A 27963-nucleotide genomic window follows, 5' to 3' on the forward strand; every position below is an offset into this window, starting at 1 on the left:
CTCTCTTCCCAACAGAAAAAAAAAAGGAATCATAGACGAAGAAAGGAAAATAAATTTCATAATACAATGCAAAGGGGCGGCTAACTGTCAAAAAAGACAAGTTGTTCTTCCTCCCCCTGCCCTTTTTGCATCCCCCTTCTCCTTAATATAAGTAAGCTCCAATTTATCTGTCCTAGAAGATCGTCTGTCAAGAACTCAAAAAGGCAATACGTTAGCTTTTTTTGGGTTGTATTTTTGAATGCGATTTAGATCGAATCAGCTTATATTTAAATTTTGATTTGAAGTTGTTATATAATATTGACAACAAATTTTTAATTTAAATGCAATATTATAAACGCTTATTCGATTTTAATTTAATTTTAATTGGAGGGGGGGGATAATGTAAAAAGTACCCCGTTGAAAGTAAATGTAAAGTCGGCTTTTCCCTGAGCAACCGAATGTTGCGTGTTGAACACTTCTACAGGCGTATTTAGACTATTTTTGATCTACTATATTTTAAATTATAAATTGTTAATTTAAATTTAGCCTAAAGACAGTGCTATATCCACTCTATATAACTAATTTAATTAAAAATAATTTATTTAGTTAAAAATATTTCCTAATTAAATTAATTGTTAGAAGTACTTCCCTGGTTTGTATAATTGGAATAATTAAGAAAATACTAAATTTTATTAAAAAATAATTCATATATTTCAATATTATTTTGAGTAAAATTATATGGGTATAATTACTTTCTTGGTTTGTATAGTTTAGAGAGTTGATAATATATATAATTTTATTAAAAATAATTCATATATTTCAATATTAGTAAGTCAAATTATATGGGTATAATTACTTTCTTGGTTTGTATAGTTAACAAAATACAAAATTTTATTAAAAATAATTTATATATTTCAATATTATTTTGAGTCAAATTATATGGGTTTAATTACTTTCTTGGTTTGTATAGTTTTGAAATGTAAAATCCTCCGGCCAAGCCCGAAAAAGTATTACTATCTCCAGTAGTAACGGCTCTCTTTGGGGCCCGTCTTTTATATTTTCCCGGGGCCCGGTCCCGCTCTTTCTAATTGGGAAAACTATTAATATGACAACCCCCTGAAGCAACGCCACTGCCTATTAGCCATTATACGATAAATAAAATATAAATTTCATGACGTCACTAAAACGCTTTTAATCTTTTAGGGCGTGTGGGGTCGCTAGTGTTTCAAGGAGTTAGAAAGCGACTAATCATAACATTTCCGTTGAAGTAATCCCGCTTTCAGCAGATTCCCCATCTCAACGTCTTTTAGCAGGCTGCCGTCTTCGTTTCACCTCCCTCCCAACCGCCCCAAAGTTCGTAACCTCGGCAGCGGCGGCAGCTATTAGAAAAGTTCCAAATTTAGACGCTAGAAGGCGGTAGGGCTGCGTCGCATCTGTGTCTCCTAATTCGGCTACCGGGAACTCTCCCCTCCTCTATCGCCGCAGTCATAAGTGCCCTTCTAACCTGTCATTCCCGGGTGGCTTCTAGTCAGGATGCGTCCCCGGCTTCGGCGTCGCTGTCACCTTAAGGTGGTTCCGTGTAGCGACTGCTGGCAGGCAATTTCCGAGTATTTAAAGGTTCGGGGAGGTACTGCCGACTCTCGTAAAACTTTGCCACGCTTTACGACTTCGAGACACGATGGAGAAAGTGAAATTTTATATCGGAGACCACCTTTCCTTCCGCTATGTCTCGCCCGGGGGCGGGTCGATCGTTGGAATTATATATTCCTTGAGCGTAAACTTAAATTTGTTTCAATAGTGGTAGCACGCGTATTCGAGTGAGATATCTTTATGGGAGAATACATAAATTTGTAATTCGTTTAAAGTTTCAATCGTTTTATGTTTTTAAACGATTTGATATAAATTTAATGACTTACGAATCGTGTTATATCGGAGATCTTTTCAAACAAGTCGGTAATTGGGAGAGATATGGGTGCTGCACCTCAAAATGGGTAAACTAATTAATTGGGGCGAATGGAAATTTGAAGCAATTTGATTTATTTACAGTGGCGCATTATCGATAAATCTGATTAGGCTGAAACCTAAGGGCTCACCCAGAGCAGGGGCCCATCAGTGCCGGATTAAGGACTAGGCCTACTAGGCACTGCCCTATGGGCCCCACCCAACGGAATGCCCCCACCACTGATTAAATCAATGGATTTTCTTCGGAACTTGCGAGTTTACGTTTTCATGGTTTCCTTACATAGGGCCCCACCAAAATCTGCCTAGGGCCCCACCTTCAATTAATCCGGTACTGGGGCCCATGCATCACCAAGGGGAGAGGGGTCCAAAGAAGTTCGAAGACTAGGGGCCCTGCCATGGGTTAGTACGGCACTGTTTATTTATATAATAGCAGAAGTAACGTAAGAACCATAAGTATGACAGTAGTGTTATTTTTCTCCACAATAGTGCCCCAACTTCGAGTGATTCGTAGCTGGCACGTGGGTGTGGCCTATTTTCGTTGCCATGGTAGCGAGTTTTGGTCGGCCATGACAGTAGAACGCCAATGGTGGTCACGTGATTATTTTATCGCAGTTAATATGGTCACGTGGTGTTTGCCTCGGGATTTGTGTCTTGAACTGTGACGTAGTCAAATGTCATGGCGGCCTTTTTAAGGCGGAGCTAAGCTATGACGTATGCCTATGACCCGATGTGGGACTTAATGTAAAAAGTTAGTTGTGGGCAGCTTGGGCATGGGTTACATTTTGACCTAGTGACCCCAAAACAATATCGAAATCGGAAAACTAACGTCAATAAAATAATTAATTATTGAATCGTAACATAAAATTGCATTATTATGATTAGTATTATATTTCTTAAATAATGAATTATATACTAATATTAAAACATAATATTCATAATAATAATAACTAATAATATTTTAATTATTATTATGAACCTCCAAAGAATAAAAAATTTTTAGGATATTTATTTGTTAATGGCGAAGAAATGGTTATGACTTCAATGTGACTTATGATAACTGATAAAGTAAACCAAAATTTCTTAAAATTGGTTTTTTTAAATGACAATTTTTAAAAATAAACTTAATTAGATCACACGATAATTTTTAAAACACACAATAAACATGATAACATAAGTATGTAACTTATTACTAATACTAATTTTCTGATCGAACCTTTTTTCTATACTATCTATTTCTAGCCAAAACCGGGTTACCGAACATTAGATCTTTGACACTGCCGAGAAACTAAACCTCGATTACGCGATAGATCTGATATGATAATGAGTGACAATTTTTTATAACTGTCTTACTTATGGTTCGTACGTTACTTATGATAATAAATAAATTATTTTTATCAGCTTTAAGTGTTTTTCTAATAACTAGGAAAATGATAATAATATTTAATAGTTAATTTCACAAATTTTCACAGATTCGCGGCTATTTTGACACAAAACGTGCAATTTATTGATAAATAAGTTACAGCAATATATCAAAGCTATAAAAGCCGCTAGTACTTGAACCCCAAGTGGGGGTTGGAGAGTTCAAACCACTAGACCCTCGTCAAAAGCCCTCAATAGAGTTCATCCTTTCTAATAATCCGTATCAAATTTGACCCCTGATGTCACTCCCTCTTATTATACAACCACAACAAAGCCACAACCCCAAAATCACCTAACGTCACCACCAAACGGAGACATCTTTGACCCTACACGGTAGTGGCAATAGCAGGTAACGCGGCCGCGAAATATTTCAATTCATTTCTTCCCATTGAAAGAAAATATGAGAAACCGTTTTCGTCGGTCGAAGCGTGGCATTTGGCCGAAAATCTGGGCTACATTTTTGGGAAGAATTTTGCCATTTCGCGCCCAGACGAAAGATTGATCATTCGCCGTCTCTTCCTCGGGATATTTTTCATTCTCAGGCCAATGGAAAATTCTCCGACATTAAATCATTCCTAATAAATGGAATGTCACCATCGAGACGGGATCTAGAATGGACCGGGGGGCGAAGAGGTGTCACTTTTAGGAGATGAAGATTCCACTGTGTTTTGATTTCATTTTTTGGCCCCCTTTTCCAAAAGCTGCAGCCTTTTGTTCCAATTAGGTAAATTGGAATTTCTCTTTGGAACCGAAGAGGAGGGTTATATAACCCTCTGATCTTGGTCCTTGGCGGGATTCAATTAATGATAGCCCCGTTCTTTTATATAAACCAGACGACCCTCCCTTTGTCGGTCGCCATGGAAAACGTCCGAGCTACGAAGAATAAATTCCAATAAATCACTCGGAAGAATGTGTGGCGTAAAAATCCTTTCCAGTTATAATATAAGAACGTCACTTTTGCGTCGTGATAGACGGGGAAGCCCGCATTTAGGCGAGTTAGAAAGAGCTTCCTATTTTCCCTCTTGGGTTATTTATGTGGTTGTTGCGGTGGTGGTTGCTTATGCGCTGTTGTTTCAAGTCTGTCTCTCTTAATTAAGATTGCCTCGCCCGTGTTTTACGGGAACTGTGCCAAAGTTAGACGTGGAATAGATTAATTAGAAAGGTAATTTAGATGGTTTTAGGTGATAAAGTTGTTATTGATTGTTAAATTTATTAAATTTAAATTAAAGGAGAATGTACGGAATTCTATTAAGGAATAACTGAATCACATTGAGATTTTTTTTTTTATTATTACGCAGGAATTAATACAATTAAAAGTTTCTTTTTAAAACAAGGAATACCTCTGCATATTGTTCCATACCAGAGTGACTGAGAAAAATCATGTCGTATCCCGTCAATAATGTGAACCAAATCGAGTCATTCTTAAATTTTGATGTCGGAGGACCGAGGCCTGATTATTCGTGGCCTCGGTAGTCCAATGGTAGTGGCGTTGGGACGGTAGGCAGCACCGTAACCAGGATTTGATTTCAGGGGGGGGGGGGGGGGGCACGCAATGGAAACAAATAGAAAAAATAAAAAATTGTACATACAACCATACGGCTCAGGGTGGGCACGGCCCGACCCCCCCCCCCCCTGGTTACGGCCCTGACGGTAGGTTCGATTCCTGCCCGGGGTGATATGATTTTTCTCAGTCACTCTGGTATGGAACAATATGCAGAGGTATTCCTTGGTTTATAAAGAAACTTCTAATAACTGAATCAATTAGCTCTATAACGTCGAATACAGTAGTTAGAAGGTTTTACGTGATAACGGTGTTGTTAATTGTTAAATTTATTAAATAAAAATAAAAATATAGGTGTTGAAGAATGTACGGAATTCGATAAAACCGTAATTAAATCGAATAACAGTTCAATGACGAATTCCTTTCAATGCTCTTAAATGTTTTGCCTGAATTAGAAAATTGAACACTAATGGCATGTAAGACCTTAAAATGCAATTAAACGCTATATTTTATGTACGGGAAAAGTATCCATATAGGCCATTAATTAAAATAAAATTAAAAACCACGAAATAATGTCTAATATAAATTTTTAAAATGTTAGTACACATTTATACCTACGCAATTATATCGTTATTTTTTATTTAATTTTTGACTGGGATAATTTACTAAGGGGTTGCTCAAATGTCACGTCCTAATATGACACCGAACCTAAATTTAGAAATTATTATACTTAAAGTTGCAATTTAACTCTGTTTTTTTATTTATTAGTCCAATTTTTTACGTATAGTCAAACCAATAAATTAAATAATTTTAAAATAAATTTATTCATTTTAAGATTTTTGTTATGTGGCTATGATATTGTAACGGAAAATGTAAAATAAATAATTACTTTTATAATTCAGGAGTTACCATAGAAACGCAAGAGCGTGTTCGCGAGGTACGAGCTAAACAATAGATTGTCGAATTAAGAAACGCGCGAGAAATTCCGGTCGTTTTCAAACTCCGTTTTCCATCGGTAAAAATTATGACGCGTTTTCCGACACGGATTGGGAAGTGACGTAATGAACGTCATATCCGCTGAACAAGGTTTCATAAAAGAAAATACTTTTATGGCATACGTATTAGTGGTTAGGTTATCAGAATTGAAAATATAAAAATTCCACTTTATTTACACAATACACTTAAAATGTAGAAATTCTACAATGAGACAACTAGCTTCGCGTTTCTGCAATAGGTTTTGTCACGTGATAAAGGGTTTGAAACTATTGGGTTTATTGACGTTTTTTAAGAATTTCTAAAGATTCACGTACATTTAATTTGACATAATTATCTAGCATTGAAATATTTTTTACATTATGGAAATCAATATTATGTCCCGGGTTTTTTAAATGATGTTGTTGATGTTCATTGATAATTAAATTTCGTTTAGTTTGTCCGATATACGTTTGATCACATGAACAAGAAATTTGATAAATACCATATTTATGTGTTAAAGGTATTTTTTTATTTTTGAGACCCTAAAATATTTAGTTTTTTTTTATAGGTTTAAAAACTGGTTTGATTTTTGCCTAGCTAAATATATTGCCTATTTTTTCAGAAACACCATTAATAAACGGGATGACCACAATTTATTTAAGTTTAAATTCATTGATAAAATTAGTTTGTTTTTGGATAAAGTTGAATTTTTAGTTTTTAAATCCTGAGTATATACACAAGTCGCCTTTCAAACAACTGTATTATGGTAATATCAGGAAACTATATAGGTATACACTTGGAATGTCTAAGGAAGATTTTTACGGCCGTGATGAAGCTCGTAGAAACGGGCGTGTCTTAAAACGGGAAAACTCACGGGAAAAACTCTCGCGCCTCGCTATACCTGAAATTAGGTATCACTACACTTCTTTCGCGAAGAACATTATAATTAGTTTAAAATATTAAGTACGATAACAAATTGAGGTTTTTAAATCCATTGTTTTATAAGTAGAGGTCGGGGATGGTTAACTTTTATTCAATAGATATAGCTCTCAAAATTATTCGTAAAACGTTTTGATCAAGTAATTTATATTTCTGTATTATCCGATTAATTTTTTGATAAATTTGTAAAATTATTCGGAAAAACGACGTTTTTTTCGATAAAAAGCTCAAATTTTACGAATAATACATGTTTTTTAATCATTTTCCGAAATATTAACCGGTAAATTTCTTTGTTTACATTTTTTTCCCGAAAAAAATCAATTTAAACATGCTGGATAATGATTAACCGTTACCGACCTCTATTTATAAGCCTATTTTGCGCGGGAAGATCGCCTATTTGTTACCATGACGACGCATTCTTTTCGCGTCAAACCTCGAGCCAATGAATTAGAAATGTCGTGTTACGTCTTACACTTGACGTAGTTAAGCCCCGCCTTTTTCTCGACGCGCTTTCGTATCACCGTCCCAATGGAACCTTAGACATTCCAAGTGTATTGAGAATTTATTATTTATAATTACGCAGGAATTAATATATATAGAAGTTGCATTTCAAATCAAGGAATACCTCTGCGTATTGTTCCATACCAGAGTGACTGAGAAAAATCATTTTTCTCAGTCACTCTGGTATGGAACAATACGCAGAGGTATTCCTTGATTTGAAATGCAACTTCTATATATATTAATTCCTGCGTAATTATAAATAATAAATTCTCAATGTTATGACTACAGGCTATCAAGGTCCTGTTATAAATTAGTTGACGTAAAATGCTACGGCACCGTCAACAACGGGTTAAATGTATCCCGTCAATAATGTGAACCAGATCGAGTCATTCTTAAATTGGATGTCCGAGGCCTGATTATTCGTGGCCTCGGTAGTCCAATGGTAGTGGCGTTGGGACGGTAACCCAAAGGTCGTAGGTTCGATTCCTGCCCGAGGTGAAATGATTTTTCTCAGTCACTCTGGTATGGAACAATACGCAGAGGTATTCCTTGATTTGAAATGAAACTTCTATATATTCCAAGTCCATACGAAAAACCTAAGCAGTATAGGCAGATTACCATATACGTCTTAAGCTAAAACGGAGCTTTTGTAGATGCAAATTCAACTATAAATGTGAACTATACGATAGACATCGTATTAACTGATGGAAAATGGAGGGATTTTCGAATGGTCAATTTGTTATTGGTGGATGGCTTCGGGTTTCTCTTGGCTGATCAAATTGATTGCCGATATTTGGGCCACACAGATCGAAAGAGCTTTAATCCTACGCGCCCGTCGGATTAACAGGCTTGCAAATAACTACAAAGGGCGAGTATAAATGTGACCCCCACCCCCTGTGAACCCCCGGTCAACCCGACAGCCAATAGAAACCGATAATTCTCCAGAGCATTGACCCGAGGCTTAAAATTTCTGTTATTACTCACTTAATTAGACTTACGTATAATCTCCCGCTATCTGTTTAAGTATAAACTTTGTTGCAATCCGATAATTTTCCACACTGAATTCGTTTTAAATTTCTATAAACATAAACTAGATTCTTATCGAGGATTTTTAAGTACAACTGGGGAATTATCGTTTCTGGATCGTATCATAGGTGTCACCACCTACCCAACGAAAATTTAGGATTCAGAATAATAACCACGTACCGATAATATACACAAAATCACTGTTATAGCTCAAAAAAGTATAAATTGATATGCGGAAATAGGATAAATTTCACATGATGCCACCGAGCAGATGCCACTGAGTTTACAATTGCATTTTAAAAGTTTTAATCTCGAATATCTACGTCACGATGCAATTCCGGTGATGGGCACCACTCATCTCATTTCAGAGGTTTTTGTAACTTTGAGCGAAATTGAGCGGAAATCACGAGCGCCTATTCCGGCTCTCAAAAATGAGCGCAAATTCACGAGCGCCTAATCCGGCCTTCAAAATTGAGCGCATTTTCACGAGCACCTATTCGATCCGGCTCTCAAAATTGAGCAGAAATTCACGAGCGCTTATTCCAGCTCTCAAAATTGAGTGAAAATTCACGAGCGCCTATTCCGGCTCTCAAAAATGAGCGGCTACTCATGAGTGTCTATTCCGGCTCTCAAAATTTAGCGCAAATTCACTAGCGCTTACTAGAGAGGGTGAGCGTTTAACACGCGAGAGACCACGAGTGGTATGCGAGCTGAGCGGTTCGCTAACGGAAGTGCCCGTGACTGCAGTTCCTAAGTATATCTAATATCTTTCAAAATCTCATTCAAATCGATTAACTTTCACTATATCCTCAATGATGACGAAACATTTATCCATTTGAGTTGGTGACCATAAAGAGAGGTTAAGCCTTCTCTCGAAAACGTGAACGGGGGAGCTTGTATGAGTGTAGATATCTTTTCTGTGTACAATCTACACTATTCAAAGTTTCTCCGTTGACGATATCGATGGATGTTTTTATTTAAACATCATGGTCGAATTAGTTGCAAGGAGCTTACACCTAACGTGATGTTGTGTACAAATTTCATTGGACGAGCCTTTACGCTGAACGTTTTACGGAAAGGGGGGAGACAATTTCGGTATTTTTCCCTTCTGACGGCAGCAGGCGCTAAAGCGTCTAACCAATGAAAATTGTACGCGAGAAAATGCACGACTTTTGACGGGTTGCGTTCTCCTTGTGTGTGGTGTTGTGTTTGTTGCTCCTAGCTGCCTATGAATCCATACCTTTACTGGGAATGCTTATCCTGCCGCATCGCGTATGGTAAAATCCTCTGACGGCTTTGGCACCGCCTATGAGAGATAAAATCCCCTCTGCGCGCGCTCCCCTCTCACGTTGTTGTTTGTTAAGTTAACATAGTGACGTCAAAAAAAACCATCAGCCACATCGAGGCGAAAATTTGCCGCGATAAGCATTCCAAGTAGAGGTATGGAACCCTGCATTTGGCTACTAAAATAAATGCTCTGACTACTAAAATTAATCGAAATCTGGGGGCTCACTAGTCAATTTGACTGGTGAAAAATTTACCTAAATATTCAAAAATAATGGCGAATATGGCGTTTCATAAATTCATCATTCATCAATCCCATTTTATTTAAAAAATTGTGATCGGCCAAAGTCATGTAACTCGGGATATAATAAATTCCTATTTTATTTCTGACGGGTAAAGCAAAATGTTGGCGGTCTGGTCCTTCTTGTTTTTATACCCCAATTTTTGCCCCCACTAGTCAGTGACTACTAAAATAAATTAAGATAAGAGGCTGACTACTAAAAACAAATATCCTGATGTCCAACCCTGGTTGCGTTCTCCTTGTGGGGGGTTCTGTGTTTGTTCAGCGTTACCATACGTACTATATACTATAGTATATTTCAATCGCGTGCTATATAGTATGGTTTTTGTGATAATTTTACTATATTTCCGATATTTGGGCGAAACTAAAGAAATTTTAGAAAGTTCCAGTCTGTTATATTACTCCTATAGTAGGCTAAGTTATATTATACTCCTTGGTTTGTACCTTATTCTTATACTCTCAAATACGGCCAACTAATCAAGCGTGTTGTAGGAACCAAATAGGTCGTGGAACTTGGAAGTGGGTGACTGTCTGAGATCCACGGACCACTATCAAGTGGTACCACTCTATAGCGAGTAGTCAAAGTTGGCCATACTTGTGTACTATAATTTTCTAGAAAATTCGATAATTTTGGGTCTTCGATTCTTTAATTTCGGTTTTGGGAGCCGGAAACACCGTGTTTGTTGCTTCGAGCATGACGAAGATTTCAAGCAACGCTAGGAATTATCTCAACAAAGTAAAAAAAAAATAATGCTTGGATCCAATCAAGTAAATAAATCGATGAGTGTCTTAAGCGCTCGGCTAATTTATGAAGAGCAACATCAAGTATAAAATTGGTACTGTTGTTATACTGTGTACACTTTAGAAGTGTGTTGCGTGTATACCTTTAGTCCATAGGGCTGACGGGACTGTTTCCGTAAATTAGATTTTGAGTTTCCCCGAGTAAACTGTTTCTCTTGTAAACAACCATCTCTCCTCTCGATAAGACAAATGTTGTCGCGAGCGCGCTCCTCCGGGGGACTGGGCGCTGCGGGGTCGCGCGGGTCACGGGGAGAAATCGAAGCGGGGAATTTCTCGGTTAATTTAACTTGGAAGAGGAAATAAACGCGTGTCGAGCGCGGATTGGCCAGACTCAAAGTTTGTGGACGATATTAATTTCCACTTCGATTCGGGAAATCCTCGCGAAGATTTGGCAGACGGGACATTTGCGGAGGGTGACTCGGGGTGACTGCTGCCGGCAGAGGAGTGATTACAATCCCCTGCGTGACTAAACGACGGAGCTCGTTCGCACTGACATCTAGCGGAGAATGAGGGTATCGGGGATACTCTTCGTACATTATATTACTCTTCAGATTCTATAAATCTTTATGCTTCTATGGCTGGTTTTTGAAAAACAAACGATAATTTACAGTGATTTCTTACGTTTTTTAGGTGATTTCCACCTATTTTTTGGCTTGTTTCGGTAATTTCCACCTATTTCTTGGAATGTTATAGCGATTTCCTCCTATTCCTTAGAATGTTTCGATGATTTCCACCTATTTCTTAGAATGTTTCGATGATTTCCACCTATTTCTTAGAATGTTTCGGTGATTTACACCTATTTCTCTGATTGTTTTTGCGATTTCCTCCTATTTCTTAAAATGTTTCGATGATTTCCACCTATTTCTAAGAATGTTTTAGTGATTTACTCCTATTCCTTAGAATGTTTCGATGATTTCCACCTATTTCTTAGAATGTTTCGATGATTTCCACCTATTTCTTAGAATGTTTCGGTGATTTACACCTATTTCTGGGATTGTTTTTGCGATTTCCTCCTATTTCTTAAAATGTTTCGATGATTTCCACCTATTTCTAAGAATGTTTTAGCGATTTCCTCCTATTCCTTAGAATGTTTCGATGATTTCCACCTATTTCTTAGAATGTTTCGATGATTTCCACCTATTTCTTAGAATGTTTCGGTGATTTACACCTATTTCTGGGATTGTTTTTGCGATTTCCTCCTATTTTTTAAAATGTTTCGATGATTTCCACCTATTTCTTAGAATGTTTCGATGATTTCCACCTATTTCTTAGAATGTTTCGATGATTTCCACCTATTTCTTAGAATGTTTCGATGATTTCCACCTATTTCTTAGAATGTTTCGATGATTTCCACCTATTTCTTAGAATGTTTCGATGATTTCCACCTATTTCTGGGATTGTTTTTGCGATTTCCTCCTATTTCTTAAAATGTTTCGATGATTTCCACCTATTTCTAAAAATGTTTTAGCGATTTCCTCCTATTCCTTAGAATGTTTCGATGATTTCCACCTATTTCTTAGAATGTTTCGATGATTTCCACCTATTTATTAAAATGTTTCGATGAATTTCACTTATTGCTAAGAATGTTTCGGCGATTTCCACCTATTTCTTAGAATGTTTCGGTGATTTACACCTATTTCTTGGAATGTTTCGATGATTTCCACCTATTTCTTGGAATATTTCGTGGATTTCCAGATATGTCTTGGAATTTTTCAACCAATTCCAAGTGAATTATCACCATTTTTAGATGATTTCCACGGAATTCCCTCAGGTTGTCTGTGATTGTTCAACGATTTATCACAATATTTCGGTGATGACCATCGATTTCTAACCATTTATCGGCGATTTCTACTGACTTAATTTCTATAATAACCTACCGTGTGCGGCACACCTGATTAGTCTAATGACAACCCCCCTCAAGGAGCAAATTAGTCGATGGCAAGTGGAAGTGACAGTCTTACTAATAGCTAAATATTTTGATTTGAAATTGGGGGGAGGGGGGTGGGACAAATAGCGATTTGCATATGCGAACGAGCCGAGAACGGGCGCTCACGTCTCGGGAAAGTATTAAACGCGCCCTGTCTCTCAGCTGGAGGGCCCTTACGTCTTAGGACACAAATATACTCTCCTCATCTAGCTCCCCCGCGTAAGCCAGGGACTAGGTACAGTCCGCGTCTGTCCCGCGAGGAAAGCCCTTTCCGGTGAGGTGGCGTCCGATCTATTATAAGCGAGCCACAGCATCGGCTTGGTATGCGCGGTTGGAGGGTTCCTCTTGTTACCCCATCATCTCCATCCATCCCGAAGAGCTCCGCTCTCGAAGTACTCTATAAGTCTTCGAGACGAGAAGAAGTTTTTACCAAATAATCCCCTTTTCTAAAGGATCTGTTCTTGGAGGTTTTTTTGCGTCATCGGGGTCCTCCTGAGGGTCCCGGACGGACGGACTGGCTTTTATTACTAAGCGCTCACCTCTCAATCATTCGGAACCATTCTTTCAATCTCTCTGTTGCCTTCTTGTATTCCTTCTCTTCTGGACGTCGCCGAGAACAGGGTTTCAACCATTTGAATCGAGATTTAAATCAAACGATCATTGCCTTCAAAATTAATGCTTTAAATCGAACTATGTTTTTAAAATCACTGCTTTAAATCGAACTATGTTTTTAAAATCACTGCTTTAAATCGAACTATGTTTTTAAAATCACTGCTTTAAATCGAACTATGTTTTTAAAATCACTGCTTTAAATCGAACTATGTTTTTAAAATCACTGCTTTAAATCGAACTATGTTTTTAAAATCACTGCTTTAAATCGAACTATGTTTTTAAAATCACTGCTTTAAATCGAACTATGTTTTTAAAATCACAGCTTTAAATCGAACTATGTTTTTAAAATCACTGCTTTAAATCGAATTGTTTTTTAACTCACTGCTTTAAATCTTTATCAATTTTTTAAATAATTGTTTTAAATCAAATGATTTAACAAAACCTAACTATTTTTAAATAATTGTATTAAATCAAATGATTTAACAAAACCTAACTATTTTTAAATAATTGTATTAAATCAAACGATTAAAAAATTATAGCGTTAAATTGAACGATTTAATCAAAGGATTTAAAAAAGCATTGCTTTAAGTCAAATAATTTAACAAAATCATTGTTGTAAGTCAAACGATTTAACTAAATAATTGCTTTAAATCAAACGATTTAACAAAATAATTGCTTAAAGTCAAACAATTTAACTAATTACATTTAATTCTGATTAATTTAAATTTTTGTTTACATTACCAATACATCTAAATTATTAATTACTTTTCGAAGGAGATGCACAAAATTTTTAAATATCAATTAAATATAAACAACATTAAAAATCCGATTTAATTTAAGTAAATCGATTTTCTTATATTTTAAATTAATATAAAAAATAATACAGTTACTATATACAGTATATTACGTAATGGCTAAGGCGTAAAAATGTTGCAAATTAACAATTTAAATGTTGGTTTTAAGAATGGTGAAGATAATTATTAAATTTTGCAAAGAAGAGTTTCAACTTGCGCGAACGGTTTATCATTTTATTCTTACGTGGATTATTTTTTTTTCCAAAAATTCTTAATTTCAAAACGGAACGCAATTTTATATTGGTCAATAAACTTTTGACGTATCCGTGCACGAAGTGCGAAAAGGCTAATGTGTGCCATGATGTATGGCTGTTGACCACGCCTCCTGGTGGTGGTATACGGAAACTAGTGGGTGCTGCTCACCTGAGGTCAACTTTGCTAATTTACATTATTCTTAGGGTATTTTTAAAACATACCCCCCACCTTAAATTTAAAATTCTTAGCTTAGAAATTTCACCCATTTATAAAAATTAAAATATATTTTCGTAAAACCTAGATAAAAATTCAAGCAATTCAATTCAATGACTCTACAACTGGTTTTCTTAACTTCCGGAACGAAATTTGCTTGGAAAGCAATAAGCTCCTATAATTCATAAAACACAAGCAAATAATTTGTTAGAATAAATAAACAAATAATTTCTTAAAATAAACAAGCAAATTATTTCTTAAAATAAACAAGCAAATTATTTCTTAGAATAATCAAGCAAATAATTTCTTAAAATACACAAGCAAATAATTTCTTAGAATACACAAGAAAATAATTTATCAGAATAAACAAGCAAATATAAAAAAATTAAATAATTTGTGAGAATAAACAAACAAATAATTGGTGAGAATAAACAAACAAATAATTGGTGATAATAAACAAACAAATAATTTGTGAGAATAAACAAACAAATAATTTGTGAGAATAAACAAACAAATAATTTGTGAGAATAAACAAACAAATAATTTGTGAGAATAAACAAACAAATAATTTGTGAGAATAAACAAACAAATAGTTTCTTAAAATAAACTATCAAATTTATTGGAATAAACAAGCAAATAATTTCTTAGAATAAACAAGCCAATTATTTCTTAGAATAAACAAGCAAATAATTTCTTAGAATTAACGAGCAAATAATTTCTTAGAATAAACAAGCAAATAATTTCTTAGAATTAACGAGCATATAATTGGTTAAAATAAACAAAATTAATAAATTTAATGAAAATGTTCAATTAAAAAAACAATCCAACAGCATTTATTTAGAATATCGTTATTAAATTAAAATAATTTCTTATGAAATAAACCACCAGAAAACATTTCCAGCTGACAGACAAGCGTAGCAACGGCATAAACCCGCCCGTTATCATCGTCGGGGGAAATCATTTCTCAGATGTAACACATTTGGCCTAGAAAGATTGGGGGAAAGGCGTCGAGATCTCTTACGGGTAGAAAGCTACTATCTCGTACGTATTGGATTACGTAATCTTTTTTTCCATTCGCGAATTTTAGGAGCCAATATAATATATAAAGTCGAAGAAAAAAATCAAAAACTCCTACGATATCTTCGCCAAACTTTCTCGAGTCGCTATCGGTCGCTAAGGGGTTTTCTTAGATCCAGTATACCCTCTCGCGTCTTTCTGCATATTAACTTTACCCTTTCGCCAAGTCTTATGTCTTTCTATCGCGTTTAACTCTTCGACGAACTTTGTAAAGTCAGCTCAAAAAGTTTTAAAAAGTCGACTGGATTTTTTCCCCAACTTAGAGGGAAACGCAGTGAATCACTATGAGCCGAGGCGAAAATCAGATTGTCAAAACCTCCCAGCGGACTTGCCAAAACAAATAATTTTGACGAGCCGGAAATTTTGGTACGGCCGATGCCCACGTTCAAAAATAATGCCTTCTCTGCGCCGAGGTATTTCGGATTGGAATTACAACGACAGAGTGTGAAAAATCGTAATTTGAGGAACGTAAAATTTTCGAATATTTTTAGGATAAATTATTTCGCCCTGTACACCAGTTTTTTTGGGTTATTATTATTTGATATCATAAAACGAGGTTCTAGCTTACCTAATTATTATTTGATATCATAAAACAAGGTTCTAGCGTCTCAATTATTATTTGATATCATAAAACGAGGTTCTAGCCTCTCAAGTATTATTGGATATCATAAAACGAGGCTCAAGCTAACAAAATTATTATTTGATATCATAAAACGAGGTTCCAGCCTCTCAATTTTTATTTGATATCACAAAACAAGGCTCTAGCCCATCAATTCTTATTTGATGTCATAAATCAAGGTTCTAGCTAATCTAATTATTATTTAATATGATAAAACGAGGCTTTAGCCCCTCAATTATTACTTGATTTCATAAAACGAGGTTCCAGCCCCTCAATTATTATTTTATATCATAAAACAAGGTTCCAGCCTCTAAATTATTATTTGATATCATAAAGCAAGGTTCTAGTCCCTCAATTATTATTTGATATCATAAAACGAGGTTCTAGCCTCTAAATTATTATTTGATATCATAAAGCAAGGTTCTAGTCCCTCAATTATTATTTGATATCATAAAACAAGGTTCCAGCCCCTCAATTATTATTGAATATCATTAAAGGAGGCTCTAGCCCTTCAAATATTATTTGATATAATAAAACGAGATTCTAGCCCCTCAATTATTATTTGATATTATAAATCGAGGTTCTAGTCTCCCAATTATTATTGAATATCATAAAACGAGGTTCTATCCCTTCAAACATTATTTGATATCATAAAACGAGGTTCTAGCCCCTCAATTATTATTTGATATCATAAAACAAGGTTTCAGTCTCTCAATTATTATTTAATAATTAATTATGAATATCATAAAACGAGGTTATAGCTAACTAAATTATTATTTGGTATCTTAAAACGAGATTCCAGAACCTCAATTATTATTGGATATCATAAAACGAGGTTCTAGCCCCTCAATTATTATTATTTGATATCATAAAACGAGGTTCTAGCCCCTCAATTATTATTTGCTATCATAACATGAAGTTCTAACCCTTCAGTTGTGGTTTCATCTAGAGATACAGAAGCTTATTTGATCTATTTTTGACTGGAAGAAATTGTCCGCGTGTTAAAAGTTTTAGTAAAACAGTGGTAGACTATGGAACAGCCTAGGGGAAAAAATAAGGCCTGTTTAAGAACCGTTTATCATCAAAAATGTCTGAATGGCATGTTGAATGGAAGACCGAGTGGTGGGGGTTTTTTAGTACGTGTATTTAGCGGCAGACGGCGTGGGAGTCGCCCCTGCTTTTCGCCAATGGGCGTGGTTTTTCGGTATTGGTTTTCAAATTAGGCTGGCTTCAATGGCGGATGGGGTTAGAGGAAGAACACCACTTTTGTAGTCGCAGCCGCTGCCACCGAGGGCGCCCTCGTCGCCACCCCTTTCCCCCGAGAAAAACAAACACGCTGGAAAAGAGAAATTGAAAAGATGACTTTAAAAGGATGCGCCCGACAAAAGTGAAGAGCAGTCAAAGCACGAAAAATATACATACGCGTCTTTCGAACACGTTTATTCTTCCATAAAAAGGTCGTTCTCTAAGCCTTGGTTGCGCGTTATTTATCGAGATAGTTTTCTTTGAAGTTTAGTTTTATGTTTGAAGTTTCTTGAATCCTTAAAAATTTGTAAGAGTATTAGCGTTTCATCCCATTGTAGCCGGAAATAATTGTGTCCGCAGGGCGAATTATTCGCAAACTTTAAAAGAGTATTTATTATTTTTAATTTAAAATTATGAAATTTTAATAACGGATAGATCGATTCAAAAATCCTAAGAGGGAAACACACCTTTGGGAAGTCATTAGAGGTTCGATTTTAATGCTTTAAATTTAGACTAGATGGCGGTAATTTACACTTTTTGGTGGTAAGTAAAAAAATATTGATTTATTACAAAATAGAACTACTTTTAATATTATACACTCTTTTTAGAAACGTTTACTGGGCGCCGCCATTATCGTACAGACAACCAACAAGCCAGCCCTCTACCGCAGAAATTTCATCCCCCCAAAACCGGTTTTTCATCACCCTCCCCGTAGACTGTAAGGTAATGGCGGTCGATTGGGAAGGCGCGTTTAAGGGTCTATATTAAGCGAGTTTTATGTAAAAATGTAAATTAAAATACAGGAAAAATTGGGCTTAAAAAATTAAACACGAAAAAATTAGGTGGTATTCGCTAATTTATCGTTTTTACAGTTGAGACTGCTGGTGACATCTATTATGACCTCGAGTATTTAAAAATCGTCCTCTAATGGTGTTATCCTGAAATCTGGGTGAAAATCAGTTCCAAAATCTCAAAATCATCTTAAAAACCAGAAATTAACACGAAAATCGTACTCTGAAATTAGTCTTTATGAAATCATTGTACACAAAATTTGCAAAAGTTCCACCCCCTCGAAAAATATTTAAAAATTTTCTTCGGTTGACTGACAAATAGGGGTTATTTATTAGCCGGAAAAGCGATTCGTCTCGGGGTTTTGGGCGGAAGGCTGAGTCCGGTAACAGTCGGAAAGTTTCAACTGGCAGCGCGCGATAACGCCTGGAATGGCTATTCCAGTAAACTGTAAACATAGTCGGAATGGGCTACACCCGCCGCATTAGTAATATCTATGACCCCTCAGCCGGCCTAGTGCGTTGTTGATCTGGTAGCCCTTGGGTTCCTGGTCAATGTTTGAACGCCCCCTTTTTAACCGCGCCACGCGGAGGACCCACGTTGAAGCTTTTCAACGCGGTTTTCACCAACATAACACGAAAGGAAAAATAACGTTTTCACATTCCCAAACTTTCAATTTTTGTACAGGACAAATTGACTTGATATTTTTTATATAAAATGTATTAATACAATTCTGTTAGTTTTGATTTCCTGTACCACAATTTGTCGGTTAACAAGGGAATAATAATTTTTTGGATAATTGGTTTTGTCGTGATAACTATAACCCTAGATCTCTCCAAAACGGTTAAAATTGTTGTAATACATTAATTCCTAAACCTTTCTTTGCTGTACAACGTTTGTTGTAATTCTGTTACATAATTTTTGAAAGAATTAAATTAAACCTTTAATGTAGAAAGGCACCTCTAAAATGTTTTGTTGTGTACAAAATAGGTGATTTGGTTTAAAAAAAATATTTTTCGGAATTTAATCATATGATTCTTTGTCGTATGGCCAAGATCAAAGTGTATTATATTTTCGTATCAGCTGTTAATCGCATCTTACAACGTTAAAATTGAATCAATCTATACGATATAAGACAGTTTAAGCTACCCGTCCCAAACGCGAACGGGGGAACTTGTAAGAGTGCAGATTATACATAATAAAGCTACGTCTCCACTCCTACAAGTTCCCCCGTTCACGTTTACGACGGGTGGCTTAACCCTACTGTTTACTCGCTTTACTTTGTGTGGTAGATTCAACTAGATTCTAGTAGTAATTAATTGATTTAATGAATAATTATGATCTGAAATACGTCGTACGATATTGTATTAATTTTATTTTGTATTTAGAAATTTCACAGATGTCACTATAACTAATATTAATTTTTGAGCACCTAGATAAAGCTTAAATTAATTTTAATTTTGGGCAACCTAGATGGCACTTAAATTAATTTTTAACTCTTGCGTAATAGATGGCGCTTAAATAAATTATTAACTCTTGCGTAATAGATGGCGCTTAAATAAATTTTTAACTCTTGCGTAATAGATGGCGCTTAAATAAATTTTTAACTCTTGCGTAATAGATGGCGCTTAAATAAATTTTATTTTTTCCGCACCTGGATGGCTCCAAAATTCATTTTAATTTCAGCGCACCTAAGTGGATTTTAAATTAATTCTAATTCTGGCGCACCTAGATGAACTTTAAATTAATTTTAAAACTCTGACAATGAGATATCAGGATTTTGAATCGTATAGTTCTCAAATATGTCGTTGGTAACCATTGGACTAGAGTGAATTCTCGATTGTTTTTAGACGTTACAAATGACTTCCTGTATATCTGACTACTTTTGAGTGGCCTGTTGTACGTGCTAATGACGCCAAATACTACAAAAGTTTATTGACTTGCAAAAACCACCTTTCTTAACGTGAGTTAACAAAAATTTCATTTTGAAAATTGGCGCGGTTAGAAGAGAGAGCAATGCTATTTTAATTCATGCGCTAGCACGTACCCGAGTCTCCGTATTAAAAAAGAAATGAAAAAATGAAATAAAATATAGACCATTGCTGGGATAGCAACGCCGCCTTTGCGTGGTTTCTTCTTCTTTAATTTCTAGTACACTGGGTAATATGTGTGGGCCCAAAATCTAGGTGAAATGAATGAAAGTTGTGGCCCGAGTAAATACCCTCGACTTTGGGGAAGATTGCTACCCCCCCCTTTCTGATACCCACACGTTGCGAAGTCTAAAGAAATTTTTTTTCACTTTTAAAAAAAAATCAGTTTCCCAACCTAGACAAACCCTACCCACTGTTTGTGTATAAAAAAATATGAAAAATGTGGTTCTCGTGTTTTTTACGTCTTCAAAAACCAAACTTATTTTGTGGTTAATTTTTTTTAGAAATTGTTAACACTGATAATTTGAAAGACCATCATTTTTCAGTACAAGTATTTAAATATTTTTTCTATGGGCTTTTTTAAAAGAATTTTTATAGGGTTATTTTAAATGAAGTTTTATATAGACTACTTTAAATGAATTTTTATAGGGTTATTTTAAATGAAGTTTTATATAGACTACTTTAAATGAATTTTTATAGGGTTATTTTAAATGAAGTTTTATATAGACTACTTTAAATGAATTTTATAAAGATTATTTTAAATTAATTTTTCTATAGACTACTTTAAATGAATTTTTATAGGGTTATTTTAAATTAATTTTTTCTATAGACTATTTTAAATTAATTTTTCTACTGACTATTTTAAATTAATTTTTCTATAGACTATTTTAAATTAATTTTTCTACTGATATTTTAAATTAATTTTTCTATAGACTATATTTTAAATTATTTTTTCTATAGACTATTTCAAATTAATTTTTCTACTGACTATTTTAAATTATTTTTTCTATAGACTTTTTTAAATTAATTTTTCTATAGGCTATTTCAAATGAATATCTCTATGGACTATAGAGTTTATACTTATTTGAAATGAACTTTTATATACAATATTGGAAATGAAGTTTTATATACAATATTGGAAATGAAGTTTTATATACAATATTGGAAATGAAGTGTTATATACAATATTTGAAATGTATATTTCCATTGGTTATTTTAAATGAATATTTCTATAAACTATTTTAAATTAATTTTTCTATTGACTATTTTAAACGAAGTCGTTACTAATTTGCAAATACTTTACTATATCTACTGCTAAAACTAAAGGTAATGTATTCGAAAGCCTAAATATCGTCTTTTAACACTCGCTATAATTTGAATTTAATCCAACATAGAATAATGATCTTCAGACTCTTTTTAAATGCGCTAATAAATTTGTACAAATGAAATAAATTCAGTGTGAAAGTATCGCTATCTTTCAACTTTAATAGCGAGGATATTTTTAATACCGAGTGAAAGAGTTAAATATATTTCGGCCACTTTTTATCCGATCTTGTTTACAAGAGCCATATTTTATCGGTACAAGAAGTCCCTTTCTCAGGAACGGACGTTTGAAAATTCTACCTTTTGAAAAACGGCGACTACGTGATGCGTGTTCGCTTTGTCGAATGCGGCGGCGGCGGACGAAAGGAATTCTTCGGGGGTCACATTTTTTGTCTCGGGGCCAGCCGAAACTTTCATCGAGTCTATAGTGTACGCTTTTCTTACCGTAAATAAAAGGGGCATTTGGGGGTAATAAATCGACGGGCCCCGAAGTGGACCGCCAGCCAACACGATACAAGCTCGCCACCGCGTATTTATATTGTCCGGCGCTTACGCCGCCACCTACATTCGTTAAACCGAACAATGGGCGAGAAAAGAGCAGTTATAATGTTTTAATATTAATTTATTTTAGTTCATTTAATTTTAAAATTCATTATCGATTAACTAATTAAATATTGATTGATTAACGAATTTAGTATTATTTTAATTCTCAATTAAATATTTCAATATTAATTTAATTATCAATTAACTATTTTAATATTAATTTAAGTCTCAATTAAATATGTTAATATTAATTTAGTTCTCAATCAACTATTTTAATATTAATTTGATTTTGAATTTAACATTAATTTGATTTTTAATTTATATTAATTTGATTTTTAATTTATATTAATTTGATTATTAATTTAATAATAATATTAATTTAATAATAATATTAATTTAATAATAATATAATATATTATAATAGTAATTTAATGTCAGACTTGTAGAGGTTAACGGTAATAGTTAGTGTAGGGAGCTGTTGGCTCGCGTGGCATGTAGGGCTTGCCACCTCCCTCCTACGCATTGTAACCCGGCCACCTGTTTAAAGGCATTATAAGTCGCTAGATGACTTGGGCCTTAGGTGGTGCCTTGGGTATTAGACTAGCTGATTATTATTATTTATTATTATTATTAATATAATAATAATTTAATGGTAATTTAAAATTTTTATACTAATTTGATTCTTAATAATAATTTATTGTTAATTTAAAAATAATTTAATAATAATATTATTCTGAATTTAATATAAATATTAATATAATAATAACAATAATATAATATTAATATTATACTAGTACAATATTATAATTAATTTAATAATGATTTAATTCTTAATTTAATAAACATTTATTTCTTAATTTTACTATAATATAAATTTAATTCATAACTTTAAATTAATATAAATTTAATTAAGAACTTTAAATTAACATAAATTTATTTCATAACTTTAAATTAACATAAATTTATTTCAAAACTTTAAATTAATATAAATTTAATTCATTACTTTAAATTAATTTAAATTTAATTCCGAAATTTTGAATAATATTAATTTAATCCATAACTTTAAAATAATATGAATTTAATGCATAACTTTAAATTTATATTAATTTAATTCTCAAATAACGCTTTTAAGTTTAACCTCCAGCCCCACTAGATAGAGGGCTCCATATTCCTAGAACATACAGCAACGAAGTCCTTTTAACTACCCTCTCTATACACTGGGAGCCAATGCGCAGATATCCATGAAAAGATCAACCTTTTATAACCGAATCGAAATTTATGATATCTGTCTGTTTATCGGAGTATGGCTCCTGCGGCATCTATAGATGGCGCCGGCCTAAAAAAGAAGAAGCCAGACTAAAATGTACGAACGTGATCGTGGTATGTCGACACGCTAATCCCCCCAAGAAACCTATTGAATCCGGACGCGATGGTTCGGTCGGAGTTTGTCAATTTCGTCCCGTTTTCCGCTTACAAAAATTAGAGACCTCTTAAATTTGATTAATTTTCATTACTCGAACATTCAGTTATAACAATAGATTTTAATTTAAATTGACTAGTTCCGACGCGTTCTTCGCGGATAACCCTTTAAATTAAAACAAATAATAGATAGTATCAAAAGTATATAATATTTAAAAAAAATTCGAAAATGGTTTTGAAAGAAAAAATAAAGTTACATAGAAAAACTCAAAAAAAATTTCGGCGGCGGGATCAAAATTTAACGGCGGCGAAAATTAATAGACTCGGCGACGGCGACGTTGGATCGGCGGCGCTAGGCTCTCATATAAACGTTGATTTTTAAAAAAGGTTTGGGAAGAAAAAATAGTGTGAAGGTTGAGTCACCCTCTTGAAAGGTGTAGACGTAGCTTCATTATAAACAATCTTATTTGTATTATTATAATAATGATTATTGCCCCGAAATTAGTCTAAGCGTTCTCCCTACACGTTTCGTAATACCTTGCTTAATCTCGATATTATAATTTTTTTTGTCTTCATTCTGAAATTCCCCATTGACAGCTTATTGCCACCAAATTAGTCTAGATGTTCTCCCTACACGTTTGGTAATACCTTGCTTAATCTCGATATTATCTTTCTTGGGTCTTCATTCTGAAATTCCCCATTGACAGCTTATTGCCACAAAATTAGTCTAGACGTTCTCCCTCACGGTTCGTAATACCTTGCTTAATCTCAATATTATCCTTTTTTTGTCTTCATTCTGAAATTCCCCATTTACAGCTTATTGTCACGAAATTATTCTAGGCGTTTTCCCTCACGGTTCGTAATACCTTGCTTAATCTCAATATTATCCTTTTTTGTCTTCATTCTGAAATTCCCCATTTACAGCTTATTGTCACGAAATTATTCTAGGCGTTTTCCCTCACGGTTCGTAATACCTTGCTTAATCTCAATATTATCCTTTTTTGTCTTCATTCTGAAATTCCCCATTTACAGCTTATTGTCACGAAATTATTCTAGGCGTTTTCCCTCACGGTTCGTAATACCTTGCTTAATCTCAATATTATCCTTTTTTGTCTTCATTCTGAAATTCCCCATTTACAGCTTATTGTCACGAAATTATTCTAGGCGTTTTCCCTACACGTTTCGTAAAACCGGGCTTAGTCTTGATATTATCCATTCTTAGTCTTCATTCTTGTTGAAATTCTGATTAGCGGTATGGTCCAATTTGGCGTTGCTGGGGATATTTTTCTTCCGTCTGACGCGTCGGCATTTGTTGGCAGCTGGCGTTGTTTTAGTTTTATGACGCGGCGCAACTTTGGAGAGGCAAAGTTCGGGGCCATCCAGGAAGACGTCGGGAGTGTTGTCGACCCTCGCCGCGTAAACATTGCCAGGAGGGGGGCGGGATTTCGGGGTGAAAGGGGGGACCAACAGTTGTTTTGGCAAATATCCCGAGCTTCCGAAAACACTGACACTGAATACACCCTGAATTATACGTAACACGACTTAAGCCTATCACTGAATAATTTCCTTTATTGTTGAACCATTACCTCAGTATGGATAACTTTTTCTAATGGGGCTTATGAGCCTCTTAAGCTTAAACCCAGTTTAGGTCGGTTTGATAGACAGTTTTGACCGCCGACGATAATTCTTGGTTTATACGTGCGAAATCTCTTCACCCCGGTTCTCTTATAGCCAAGGTTTATTCAAATTATGACCAGAATTTTGAAAATACTAAAATGTCTATCAAAACAATTAGTTAATCATGATTAAAGTAATATTATTAGACATTATTTAGAATTTTATTCCCATTATTTTGGAAAATACGAGCAATTTTACTTTCCCCGCCTTGTCGTTTTGAAAGCGATTCTAAGCGAACCGATTTGGACTAGTTTCTTCTCGAACCAACACGAAGCGATTTCTCAGGCTGGTTTTGAAAACTAGTTATCTAAAACGAAGAGATTTAAGGGGGTAAGTGTGAACCTGGTTTTATAGAAGTATTATCCATATAGTGTTTATGTTATACGCTCGAAAAACACGGCTTTTTCAGAGAAAAATTAAATTAATATTTACCTTGGCTAGAAATACAGAATAAATACAAATTGAGGTTAAGGATTTAGTGAGAAGTGTATACTGCTATTTTTATCAGCTTGAAACACGCTGCTTTTCAAAATATCTTTTTAAATATTATTGTAAAAAATTAAAATTTTCTTTAGCTTGAAATATAGTCCAATGACAAATTAGGACTTATTGTAGACAAAAGTATATAAGATACTCCTACGAGATACTGCAAATTTTATTAGCTTGAAACACGCGGTTTTTCAAAAGATTTTTGAAATATTAGACTACGAAATTAAAATTTTCTTTAGCTTGAAATATTATCCAAATATAAATTAAGATATAGTATTGACAGAAGTATATTACATAATCCTACGATAAAAGTGTTCATATCTCTATTATGCTAACTATAAGTGTTATTTGCTTGAAACTTGTCTCTTACAATTGTTAGTAGGCTCTTACTGATTTTTAAAAATATGATTTAAAAGAAAAAATTGTGGTAAGTAAATTACATATAATAGTGACTTTCATAATAAAAATAGAGTTTTATATAAGTTTTATAATATATCTCCATATTCTAATTTTTTTTATATTCAGGCGGAGTTATACAAGCCGTGAATTTTTCACCGTAATGCGGTGTCCCCCATAGAAAACGGAATGTGAACTTGCCAAAGGTGGATACTTATCTCGTAATATAAATTATATACTTCTGATACGAGGTACCTCGTTATTAGACAAGATTTATGTAAATATTGTCGTAAATTCTTTGTCTTTTTTATGTTTGCGTTGATTGTGTGCTGAGTTTGCACACGGTAGTTAAAACTTGAAAGGTCGTAAATTTCATTTTGACTAGATACGTGATTTTGCTTTTAACGCTATCATTATTCCCAGCGTCTTTTCCTTGATGGTCTCTCTCTGATCTCCAAATATCATTATTTTATACCAATGAAGATTGCTGGGCGCTTATTTAAATTGGTCAATTTATGTGGCGCGATTTTCGGCTATTTCGGCACCACCATCATTAACTGCGGAATATTTCTGTCACGTTCGTTCCAAATCAAAGTTGTCAATACTTGAGCTTCTTTCACTAAATAGCTATCGAAATCAAAATATTCATTTATCCTATTCCAATAAGTACCTTTACCCAAAAATCTATATTTCAGAGAGAAGATTATAAAAATTACACATCTGTAAATTATTTTGAATTAAATTTAAACCTCTTTATGGCCTATATAAATTTTCTATAAGTATATTTTATGTATGGGTTTATATCAATTTTCCACAAAGATCTATTGGTTTATTATAAGTAACAATAAGTATGTCAATTTACAAAAATGGTCACCGAACTGATTGTACAATCAATTTTTAGTTCAGCAGTCAGTGGCGTAGCCAGGATTTTGTTTCGGGGGGGGGGGGCACACCATTGAAAAAAATTTATATAAATAAAAATATTTGTACGTACGACCCCTGTGCCCCCCCCTGGCTACGCCACTGTCAGCAGTACAGAGAGCTAAGTTACTTTAACTCTGTCCATTTAGTACTAAGTTACTTTAACTCTGTCCATTTAGTACTAAGTTACTTTAACTCTGTCCATTTAGTACTAAGTTACTTTAACTCTGTCCAATTAGTACTAAGTTACTTTAACTCTGTCCAATTAGTACTAAGTTACTTTAACTCTGTCCAGTTAGGACTAAGTTACTTTAAATCTGTACAATTAGTACGAAGTTACTTTAACTCTGTCCAAATTAGTACTAAGTTTTTTAACTCTGTCCAATTAGTACTAAGTTACTTTAACTCTGTCCGGTTAGTACTAAGTTACTTATTGTCAATCCAGTTAGTACTATGGTACTATCCAAATAGTACCCTTACTAAAAACATTGAAAATACTGTAAAAATAAAGCATTTGTAAATAATTTGAAGTAACTGTAAACCTATTTTGTTTTCTACAGATACACATTATCTATTGTCAATGATCCACTATATCTATTGTCAACTTGATGTTCGACCGTGAATTATGTAAAAATAACACAGTGGGGAAACGGTTTTCGGTGTATAATTGGTCTCCTGGCTCGCAGCGGAATGGGAAAGTCACGCTGACGGCCCCCCTGGAGCAGCCCCTGTGTACGGAGGGGTCTGCCTGATGGTGTGTGTCTCGAGAGGTCAAGGGTCCGGGGATATTTCGGAAGTGGAATGCGGCTCCTGCCGATGCCCTTTTTGAGAAAGCGCCCTATTACGTATTCCAAACCCGGGGCGGGCATGGACCGGGGGTAAGGGACAGGTCCCGCGTGTAGCCGTAGCCGCGTCCCTGATTTCATAGAACAACCGTTCATTATCGTTTTCTCACACCGTCACTTCGAGAAAGTTCTCTTATCTGCCCCCCCCCCCGTTGTCACCCCCTCCTTCTTCCTTCTGGAAAACTGCCCTCTGGTGATTA

At 34.6% G+C, this 27963-nt stretch overlaps 1 protein-coding gene and 1 non-coding gene across 3 annotated transcripts in view; one reads left to right on the forward strand and one right to left on the reverse strand.

Moving 5' to 3' along the window:
- Positions 1-27963, reverse strand: part of Col4a1 (Collagen type IV alpha 1) — a 49608-nt gene that overhangs the window by 19159 nt on the left and 2486 nt on the right. The window lies entirely within an intron of this gene.
- On the forward strand, positions 7702-7774 carry TRNAT-GGU (transfer RNA threonine (anticodon GGU)). The gene has a single exon. It is a non-coding gene; the product is annotated as a tRNA-Thr (tRNA).

Source organism: Leiobunum rupestre, chromosome 3 (assembly GCF_980474605.1).
Source record: "Leiobunum rupestre chromosome 3, qqLeiRupe1.1.hap1, whole genome shotgun sequence".
Classification (NCBI taxonomy): domain Eukaryota; kingdom Metazoa; phylum Arthropoda; class Arachnida; order Opiliones; family Sclerosomatidae; genus Leiobunum; species Leiobunum rupestre.